At 44.4% G+C, this 11162-nt stretch overlaps 1 pseudogene; it reads left to right on the top strand.

Moving 5' to 3' along the window:
- The first annotated feature begins 9674 nt into the window (after positions 1-9674).
- On the top strand, positions 9675-9826 carry LOC142354965 (5.8S ribosomal RNA; annotated as a pseudogene).
- The last annotated feature ends 1336 nt before the right edge of the window (positions 9827-11162 follow it).

The raw sequence follows: 11162 nt of genomic DNA on the forward strand, positions 1-11162 counted from the left end.
CTAGCTTGAGCTAGCTAGCTAGCTTGAGCTTGAGCTTGAGCTTGAGCTAGCTAGCTTGAGCTTGAGCTAGCTAGCTAGCTTGAGCTTGAGCTAGCTAGCTAGCTTGAGCTTGAGCTAGCTAGCTAGCTTGAGCTTGAGCTTGAGCTAGCTAGCTTGAGCTTGAGCTTGAGCTAGCTAGCTAGCTTGAGCTTGAGCTAGCTAGCTTGAGCTTGAGCTAGCTAGCTTGAGCTTGAGCTAGCTAGCTAGCTTGAGCTTGAGCTAGCTAGCTAGCTTGAGCTTGAGCTAGCTGGCTTGAGCTTGAGCTAGATAGCTTGAGCTTGAGCTAGCTAGCTAGCTTGAGCTAGCTAGCTAGAGCTCGACCTATGAAAAGCTGCGCAAACACTTATTCTATAATAATTGCGAAAATTAAAAATTTCACAAGTGAAAAGCTGCATAAACAGTAATTCTATGTGTGGGGCATTATTAGGGGGAGGTGTCTTGTCAAAATATGGCTGGACTAAAGACCTCAACCCAGATAGGGTGGAAGGCCCTATGATCGGTCTGTTACTAATCGGTGACCGATAAAGACCTGACCAAGGCCTGTAGTAAGCTTGGTTAGGCATTACAGGAGATAACACTAAGACCGAGGGGTCTTAGAGAGCCCTCTAGCGGGGCGAATAGAGCTAGATCGAGCCTTGGGAAAGCTAGATCGAGCAGGACTGAAGCTAAGCAAGAGACCGAAAGGTCTGTCTGGTCCTCCTAGAGAGGCCAAGAGAAAGTACGAGAAGCCAACTAAAGCTTGATCGGGCCTTCAGCAAGCACGACCGAGCTGTACCGGAGCTAACACTAAGACCGAGGGGTCTTAGAGAGCCCTCTAGCGGGGCGAATAGAGCTAGATCGAGCCTTGGGAAAGCTAGATCGAGCAGGACTGAAGCTAAACGATAGACCGAGAGGTCTGTCTGGTCCTCCTAGAGAGGCCAAGAGAAAAAACGAGAAGCTAACTAAAGCTTGATCGGGCCTTCAGCAAGCACGACCGAGCTGTACCGGAGCTAACACTAAGACCGAGGGGTCTTAGAGAGCCCTCTAGCGGGGCGAATAGAGCTTGATCAAGCCTTGGGCAAGCTAGATCGAGCAGGACTGAAGCTAAGCAAGAGACCGAGAGGTCTGTCTGGTCCTCCTAGAGAGGCCAAGAGAAAGTACGAGAAGCCAACTAAAGCTTGATCGGGCCTTCAGCAAGCACGACCGAGCTGTACCGGAGCTAACACTAAGACCGAGGGGTCTTAGAGAGCCCTCTAGCGGGGCGAATAGAGCTAGATCGAGCCTTGGGAAAGCTAGATCGAGCAGGACTGAAGCTAAACGATAGACCGAGAGGTCTGTCTGGTCCTCCTAGAGAGGCCAAGAGAAAGTACGAGAAGCTAACTAAAGCTTGATCGCGCCTTCAGCAAGCACGATTGAGCAAGACCGGAGCTAACACTAAGACCGAAGTGTCTTAGAGAGCCCTCTGGTGGGGCGAATAGAGCTAGATCGAGCCTTGGGAAAGCTAGATCGAGTAAGATTGAAGCTGAAAGAGTGTCAGAGGAGCAAATGAACCTCCAAAAAGTGAAAATCAAATTTTAGAAAAAACACAAGTTAAATACTGCATGGACAGTATTTCTATGTGTGGGGCATTATTAGGGGGAGGTGTCTTGTCAAAATATGGCTGGACTAAAGACCTCAACCCGGATAGGGTGGAAGGCCCCATGATCGGTCTGTTACTAATCGGTGACCGATAAAGACCTGACCAAGGCCTGTAGTAAGCTTGGTTAGGCATTACAGGAGTTAACACTAAGACCGAGGGGTCTTAGAGAGCCCTCTAGCGGGGCGAATAGAGCTAGATCGAGCCTTGGGAAAGCTAGATCGAGCAGGACTGAAGCTAAGCAAGAGACCGAAAGGTCTGTCTGGTCCTCCTAGAGAGGCCAAGAGAAAGTACGAGAAGCTAACTAAAGCTTGATCAGGCCTTCAGCAAGCACGACCGAGCTGTACCGGAGCTAACACTAAGACCGAGGGGTCTTAGAGAGCCCTCTAGCAGGGCGAATAGATCTAGATCGAGCCTTGGGAAAGCTAGATCGAGCAGGACTGAAGCTAAACGATAGACCGAGAGGTCTGTCTGGTCCTCCTAGAGAGGCCAAGAGAAAGTACGAGAAGCTAACTAAAGCTTGATCGGGCCTTCAGCAAGCACGACCGAGCTGTACCGGAGCTAACACTAAGACCGAGGGGTCTTAGAGAGCCCTCTAGCAGGGCGAATAGAGCTAGATCGAGCCTTGGGAAAGCTAGATCAAGCAGGACTGAAGCTAAACGATAGACCGAGAGGTCTGTCTGGTCCTCCTAGAGAGGCCAAGAGAAAGTACGAGAATCTAACTAAAGCTTGATCGGGCCTTCAGCAAGCACGACCGAGCTGTACCGGAGCTAACACTAAGACCGAGGGGTCTTAGAGAGCCCTCTAGCAGGGCGAATAGAGCTAGATCGAGCCTTGGGAAAGCTAGATCGAGCAGGACTGAAGCTAAACGATAGACCGAGAGGTCTGTCTGGTCCTCCTAGAGAGGCCAAGAGGAAGTACGAGAAGCTAACTAAAGCTTGATCGCGCCTTCAGCAAGCACGATTGAGCAAGACCGGAGCTAACACTAAGACCGAAGTGTCTTAGAGAGCCCTCTAGTGGGGCGAATAGAGCTAGATCGAGCCTTGGGAAAGCTAGATCGAGTAAGATTGAAGCTGAAAGAGTGTCAGAGGAGCAAATGAACCTCCAAAAAGTGAAAATCAAATTTTAGAAAAAAACACAAGTTAAATACTGCATGGACAGTAATTCTATGTGTGGGGCATTATTAGGGAGAGGTGTCTTGTCAAAATATGGCTGGACTAAAGACCTCAACCCGGATAGGGTGGAAGGCCCTATGATTGGTCTGTTACTAATCGGTGACCGATAAAGACCTGACCAAGGCCTGTAGTAAGCTTGGTTAGGCATTACAGAAGATAACACTAAGACCGAGGGGTCTTAGAGAGCCCTCTAGCGGGGCGAATAGAGCTTGATCAAGCCTTGGGCAAGCTAGATCGAGCAGGACTGAAGCTAAACGATAGACCGAGAGGTCTGTCTGGTCCTCCTAGAGAGGCCAAGAGAAAGTACGAGAATCTAACTAAAGCTGGGTCGGGCCTTCAGCAAGCACGACCGAGCAGTACCGGAGCTAACACTAAGACCGAGGGGTCTTAGAGAGCCCTCTAGTGGGGCGAATAGAGCTAGATCGAGCCTTGGGAAAGCTAGATCGAGCAGGACTGAAGCTAAACGATAAACCGAAAGGTCTGACGGGTCCTCATAAGAGGCATGGAGAAAGATCTGATACTAAAGTACCTCTCGGAAGTAATAAAATATGCCTGATGAAGCCGGGTATGATGTTTGTTGTTTGATGGCATTCATCGATTAGGTCTGGTGGATTCCCCATTACTCCGAGTGGTACTAGTAGAGGCTCCTACAGGGGTGAGCAAAGCGAGATCAAGCCTTAGGCAAGCTAGATCGAGCAGAACTGAAGCTGAAAAGCAAAATAAATGACAGGTCTGTCCAAATCAATAAACTTGAAATCCAGTGTGGTCACCACGGGTCACGAGGTGAATTCCTAGCAATTGTCTGCTGAACGTATAGGAAGGCCCGAAACGAACGATAATTTCATTGCACAGTGGAGATACTATACGTTCAGGAGTAGCATACATCGGGTTTGATCTATGATCATGTCTGGTCTCCGAGGATCCACCGGGTTACCAACTGGCACCGCTGTACTGGGTGTAAAACTGGGCCACCTGAAGTCCCGGGTGTAAAACTAGGTGCCTCTGTGCCAAAGTAGCGGCTTGCGTAGTGCATTATGCCTCCGGCTTGCGAAATGGTTATAAGCAATAACAACAGGACGCCGCGGGGTGTTCACTTAAAGGAGTAACGTTCTCTCAAGGGAGGGGATCTAAAAATCTTGATAAAACATTTATTCTATGCAAAATTTGTGCGCAAATTTTGCAAAGTAAAAAGCTGCACTGTAGCAAATTCTATGTGTGTAGCATTATTAGGGAAGTGTTGTTTGATGGCACCTCTCTACTTGATGCACCAAAGAACTACCTTGATGGCTCATGACCGCTGGTAATCTGTCGTCGCTAGTAGTTCGGAACTGAGAACAAATATGTTCGCAAATTACAACAATTATACAGCATATTGCTGAATAAAGCAGAACCGAATAATACTCAGTGACTTTACACCAAGACTGACTAATGTCTGGATTGTATCGTCCTACTCGAGTAAGGCGAAGAAAAGCTAGAAAGATACGCTTTTCACAAAGCAGGCTTAATGCATGCAAACCAAGGAGGAAGGAGTGATGCCCCTCCTTATAATAAGCAGAACCAAATAAAGAACAGACAGCATCATCTGTACAGTGACCAAGAAGAGGTGAAACTTCTGTATGTGAAAAGGCAATTTGAGCGAGATTTATTAGCAGACTAGTATTATGTTGTTTCTAGTAGGCGAAAGCCGAAACATCAACATGTGAAAATCTGATATTAAATCCTCAATCATTTTCCCTAGTATTATACAGCTATGAGTAACCTTAATTGGACACGGCAATTATTGCTGACCGGTGAAACTTTCGCATGGGAAAGACACACACACTTCTTGACAAAGCAATAAGTATTATGCTGTTTCTAGTACGCGAAAGCAGAAACATCAGCATGTGAAAGTTGTGAAGTTGAAGAATTTTTGTGTTGAGTACGATGTTGTTACTAGTAACCATGTCGACAGCTGAGAACTGTTCTCTAACCAATAGAAGGTGAAACTTCTGTATGTGAAAAGGCAATTTGAGCGAGATTTCTTAGCAGACTAGTATTATGTTGTTTCTAGTAGGCGAAAGCCGAAACATCAACATGTGAAAATCTGATATTAAATCCTCAATCATTTTCCCTAGTATTATACAGCTACTAGTAGCCGTAATTGGTCAGGGAAACATTGTTGACCGGTGAAACTTCACATGGGAAAGACACACAAATTACTTGACAAAACAATAAGTATTATGCTGTTTCTAGTATGCGAAAGCAGAAACATCAGCATGTGAAAGTTGTGAAGTTGAAAAGTTTTTGTGTTGAGTACGGTGTTGTTACTAGTAACCATGTCGACAGCTGGAAAGCTGTTCTCTAACCAATAAAAGGTAAAACTTCTGTATCTGAAGAGGCGGCGTGATTGAGATTTTTAACAGACTAGTATTATGTTGTTTCTAGTAGGCGAGAGCCGAAACATCGACATGTGAACATCTGGTTTTTAAATCATGAGTCAATTCTCCCTAGTATGATACAGTTGTTAGCCGGTATTGGTAACAGTAGAACAGAGATTTGGAGGGCAAAACCTGCTCATGGGAAATGCTCACAGAGCGCTATCTACCAGTACACATAGTATTATGCTGTTTCTAGTACGCGCGAGCCGAAACATCAGCATGTGAAATGTGTAATCGTGGGTAACTCTAAGTGTGTAGAGTACTGTGTAGTAACTAGTAGCCATGCCAAAGCATGCATTGAAACTCTTCGTGATTTAAAAAGCTCAAAGCAAGATTGACGAGGCCGCAAGGCTATGTCTTTCTAAATTCGAACAAATCGAAAGATTGTTCAAAGTACAATTAAACTGATTGATCCTGTCAGTTGCCATATGCTTGTCTGAAAGACTAAGCCATGCATGTGCAAGCGAAGCTTGAAAAAGTGGAACCGCGAATGGCTCATTAAATCAGTTACTATCTATTAGTTGATTTGCAAGCTAAATGAATAACTGCGGTAACCCTGCAGCTAATGCATGCTGATTGTCCGACACTGTCGGAGACTTTTACAAGACTACACCGGGTGATTTGCTAAGTACAGACACATCCCGTGATGAGTCCTAGTAACTGAAAGATCCCAGATAGCTTCGGCTTGGGGACGGAACTTCCGAATTTCTGACCTATCAACCTATGATGGTAGTGTAACGGACTACCATGGTTGTGACGGGTAACGGGGAATCAGGGTTCGATTCCGGAGAGGGAGCCTTAGAAACGGCTACCACATCCAAGGAAGGCAGCAGGCACGCAAATTACCCACTCTCCGCACGAGGAGGTAGTGACTAGAAATAATGATATGAACCTTTATGGTTTGTAATCAGAATGGAATGGACTTAAAAGCTCCATTGATGAACGAGTAGAGGGCAAGTCTGGTGCCAGCAGCCGCGGTAATACCAGCCTCTACAAGCGTATGCAATAGTTGCTGCGTTTAAAAAGCTCATAGTTGGATCTGTTTGAGTAGAACGGCAACATGGTCTTCAGTTAAATCTGTTGACTCGTTCCGCTCATCCTTCGCATCGAAGAAATAGTTTGCACTTAAATGTGACGAACTGTGGAAACGGTGTTTTCACCCTGAGAAAATTAGAGTGTTCAAAGCATCCTTTGGGATCGAATAATAAAGCATGGAATAATGGAGAATGACCCGCTACTCGATTGATGCCGGTTGGCTGAGTGCGGTAATGATTGAAAGGAACAGACGGGGGCATTTGTATTGCTACGTTAGAGGTGAAATTCTTGGATCGTGGCAAGACAAACTACTGCGAAAGCATTTGCCAAGAATGTTTTCATTAATCAAGAACGAAAGTCAGAGTATTGAAGAGGATTAGATACCCTCGTAATTCTGACCATAAACTATACCAACCTACAATTTGTCAAAGTCGATCTTGACTTGGCAAGAGATTAACCGGGAAACCAAAGTTTATTGGTTCCGGGGGAAGTATGGTTGCAAAATCGAAACTTAAAGGAATTGACGGAAGGGCACCACCAGGAGTGGAGCCTGCGGCTTAATTTGACTCAACACGGGAAAACTCACCCGGTCCAGACATCTTAAGGATTGACAGATTGAATATCTTTCATGATTATATGGGCGGTGGTGCATGGCCGTTCTTAGTTAGTGGAGTGATCTGTCTGGTTAATTCCGATAACGAACGAGATCTTCTCCATCTAAATAATGAAATTCACTATATGTGAATTCAAACACTTCTTAGAGGAACTATGCGGAATTAAATACCGCAGATGAAGTGAGGCTATAACAGGTCTGTGATGCCCTTAGATGTTCTGGACTGCACGCGCGCTACACTGTGTACTTTTAGATTGAGTACTCAGCCCTTGGTCCGAAATGGACTGGGCAATCAGAGAAAAGTACAGCGCTTCAAGGGGATCGTCTGTTGTAACTTGCAGACGTGAACCAGGAATTCCTGGTACTTATGAGTCAACAACTCATAGGGATTACGTCCCTGCCCTTTGTACACACCGCCCGTCGCTACTACTGATTGGATAGTTAAGCAAGAATTGCAAATTCCTACTGTTGGGACTTCGGTCTCCGGCAACGGGATGAAGCGGATCGAGCTTAATTGTCTAGAGGAAGTAAAAGTCGTAACAAGGTTTCCGTAGGGGAACCTGCGGAAGGATCAGTGATTGATTCCTTCGGGCATGGCTGCTGGTAGAGGCCATGTCTGTAGTGCGCATGACGCTCTGTCGCTAGAGATTGCTTGGCAACCAATCTCGAATTATGTATCGAGCTCAAAAACTACTTGTGTGGATACATAGTTCAGCAGTCATGGCAAGGGACTGCTTAAAGGGAGACTAGTTAGCAAAAGCAGCCTAGCAGAACTGCAGCTATCTAGATCTCAGAAGCTGGGTTATAGAAGCCCAGCTATAGACTTGTGAATGAGAAAGGCCTAAAAAGGTCCACAAGTCGCGTGGTTAGAACCGACACGCAAAAATCCCAGCGAGTGACAGAGCGTTGCGCTGTTCAGTGGGAAAGAGTTGAGCTACTCGGGGCGCCCACTGAACTTGCTCCGAGCCAAAGGCTCGAAAAAACACAGCTTAGCCTCAGATCCTTTACATAGAAGGCTAGCTAAAATAAACTTACCTTGGACGAGGGTAAAGTTTAGTCAGTTCTTAGGGGAGAGTAATCCACAGCTTCTCGCCCTCTGAACATTCTCCCAGATATGTAGGTCTGGGAGAGTCTCCTCCTGTTCTTCGGAATCTGGAGGTAGACAAAGACAGTACGATACGATCTTGCATCGGGATGACTAACCGATAATGATCATAATCTGACAATTTTTCCGGCTTGAGGCACCGGAGTCAGATTAAAGACACATACTGAACTAAAGGCGTATGTGCAAAGCTTGTCGGAGTGTAGAGAGTCAAGCTGAGTTGACTCGTCACGTGGTGATGACAACAGCCATGTGCAAAACACTCACAACTTTATCGTCTATGTGGAAAAGGTTGCTAACAGCGCTCTCTATGAGAGGCCCTCGCATATAACTATACGAGGAAAAGGCGATAGAGTTGTTTGAATGTGGGGCAGGTTCATCGACAAGCTAAGTTGATCACATTCTTGTTGTGGCATCCTACTAGAATTGGTCACGGTCTGCACCAACTCTCCCCAAGTTGGCCAGACTTAAAACTAGAAATAAGGTTTGCAGCTATGTGAACCTAGAAACTGTAAAGGAGTTGAAAGAACTTAAAGGAATTGAAAGAGGCCTTGAGGTATATCCTCTTGGTAAAGACCCACAAAAGCTCACAAAAGTGGCTTCGAAGGGCAAAACTGGTTCATCCAAAACAATTGGAGAGCTTAAAGCAGAACCAATTCGAATGAAACACTATTGGTGAAACTTCATCATGAGAACGTCACAAGCTGATCACGCTCCATGATATGACTAGTATTATGTTGCTTCTAGTAGGCTAAGCGCAAGCCGAAACATCAACATGTGAAAGTCGTAGAATTTTGCGATCAAATTGTGGCTAGTACTGTGATGTTACTAGTAACCTTGTGTTACGTCATATGGCCAAGAGAGCATTTGAAGGCGAAACTTCTGCATGGGGAAGCTGCATCATGAACAAAAGTTTATATCGAGTATTATGTTGACGTTAGTAGGCCCTGGCCGAAAGCGCAGCATGTGAAAGGTATAGATAAAAGTTAGCGTTGCAGTCAGTACTGTGTAGTTACTAGTAGCTGGATTTAAGCTCGAAATGAGACACTGTTGGTGAAACTTCATCATGAGAACGTCACAAGCTGATCACGCTCTATGATATGACTAGTATTATGTTGCTTCTAGTAGGCTAAGCGCAAGCCGAAACATCAACATGTGAAAGTCGTAGAATTTTGCAATCAAACTGTGGCTAGTACTGTGATGTTACTAGTAACCTTTTCTTACGTCATATGGCCAAGAGAGCATTTGAAGGCGAAACTTCTGCATGGGGAAGCTGCATCATGAACAAAAGTTTATATCGAGTATTATGTTGACGTTAGTAGGCCCTGGCCGAAAGCGCAGCATGTGAAAGGTATAGATAAAAGTTATCGTTGCAGTCAGTACTGTGTAGTTACTAGTAGCTGGATTTAAGCTCGAAGTGAGACACTGTTGGTGAAACTTCATCATGAGAACGTCACAAGCTGATCACGCTCTATGATATGACTAGTATTATGTTGCTTATAGTAGGCTAAGCGCAAGCCGAAACATCAACATGTGAAAGTCGTAGAATTTTGCGATCAAACTGTGGCTAGTACTTTGATGATGCTTGTAGCCAACCGAATTGGTTGAAAAGCCCAATAAGTAAGCTAACTTGGGAGAGCTTGTTGGAAACCAAATGCTACTAGATTGGTCCAAATACATCCTTCAACAGGGGATCACTTGGCTCGCTTTACGAAGAGGAGCACAGCTATATGTGTTAATTCGGTATGAATCGCAAGATTTGTTTACCGACCTCTCTAACGCAAAAGGCGGTCTCGGCTTCGGCTGTTGACTGCGTCCGATTCAGGGTTATATAACTCTCGATTGAACACATTGATGTTCTATTGTTGGTGCTTCCAATAAAATTGGAACACTTAAAGCAGAACCGATTCAAATAATAGCATTCTGATCAATGATTGCATTCCTTGATCAAGAACTGCTGGAGTCATTGTGATGGCGAATTTTCTTCATAAGAAAATTGCAAAGAGACGGAACTTAATGAGACTAGTATTATGTTGTTTCTAGTAAGCGGAAGCTGAAACAGCAACATGTGAAAATCAAGTTTTGTTCAATGATCTCGAGGCGATAAGTACTATGAAGCAACTAGTAGCCTAAGCATGACTCAGATTTGAGACAGTCAAAAAGACTGGCGAAACTTCTTCACATGAAAGTTACATAGAGAACTACAAATGTATACAGCGAGTATTATGTTGTTTCTAGTAGGCGAAAGCTGAAACATCAACATGTGAAAGTTGTCTGCAAACTGTAGAACGATATGTGATTAGTACTGTGCTGTTACTAGTAGCCAGTCTGACTGTAGAAGCCAAGACAAAGGGAAACTAATGCATCTGAAAAGGACAAGTTATGGAAAGGTATGCACGATAAGTATTATGTTGTTTCTAGTAAGCGGCAGCTGAAACATCAACATGTGAACGTCGTTGTGTACAGTAACCTAGAACTATATAGTCCTTAGTAACGTGCATTTACTAGTACCTGTAATTGGTATTCAGACTCAGGCAGTTTGGAATAGTTTGGCAAAGATGCACCAGAGAAAACTGGGATTTGATACAGAAATTGTTGAATACAAGTATTATGCTGCTTCTAGTAGGTTGAATCCGAAACATCAGCATGTGAAAATTGAAAACATTTCTGGTTCGAATTGTCACAAGTATTTGGTGATCTGAGTAGCCAAACTCACTACAACGCCAATTGAAGGCAAAAATTCTCAACGGGAAAAGCTATTCTCATTGAATGAGCTAACAAGACGAGTATTATGTTGCTTCTAGTAGGCGAAAGCCAAAACATCAACATGTGAAAGTCTTGCTGAACAAATTTAATGTTGTTGAGCTCAGTACCGTGTGAATTAGTAGCCATAATTGGCGAGCGAAAATTGAACTGGCGAAACTTCGTCTTTGGAAAATTGCAGATGCCGAGCACTTATTTTGCAACGAGTATTATGTTGACTGTAGTAAGCGAAAGCCGAAACAGCAACATGTGAAAGCTGTTGAAATTTGTGGTCATTTTGCAATAAGTACAAGGAGTGTAACTAGTAGCCAGGTCAAAATTTGGGATAAGAATGAGCAAAAATTCTGCATGAGAACAGTTGAAATTATGAAACTAAATTACAAAGACTAGTATTATGTTGTTT

The sequence above is a fragment of the Convolutriloba macropyga genome, unplaced genomic scaffold (genome assembly GCF_964194025.1).
Source record: "Convolutriloba macropyga unplaced genomic scaffold, txConMacr16.3 SCAFFOLD_1445, whole genome shotgun sequence".
Classification (NCBI taxonomy): domain Eukaryota; kingdom Metazoa; phylum Xenacoelomorpha; order Acoela; family Convolutidae; genus Convolutriloba; species Convolutriloba macropyga.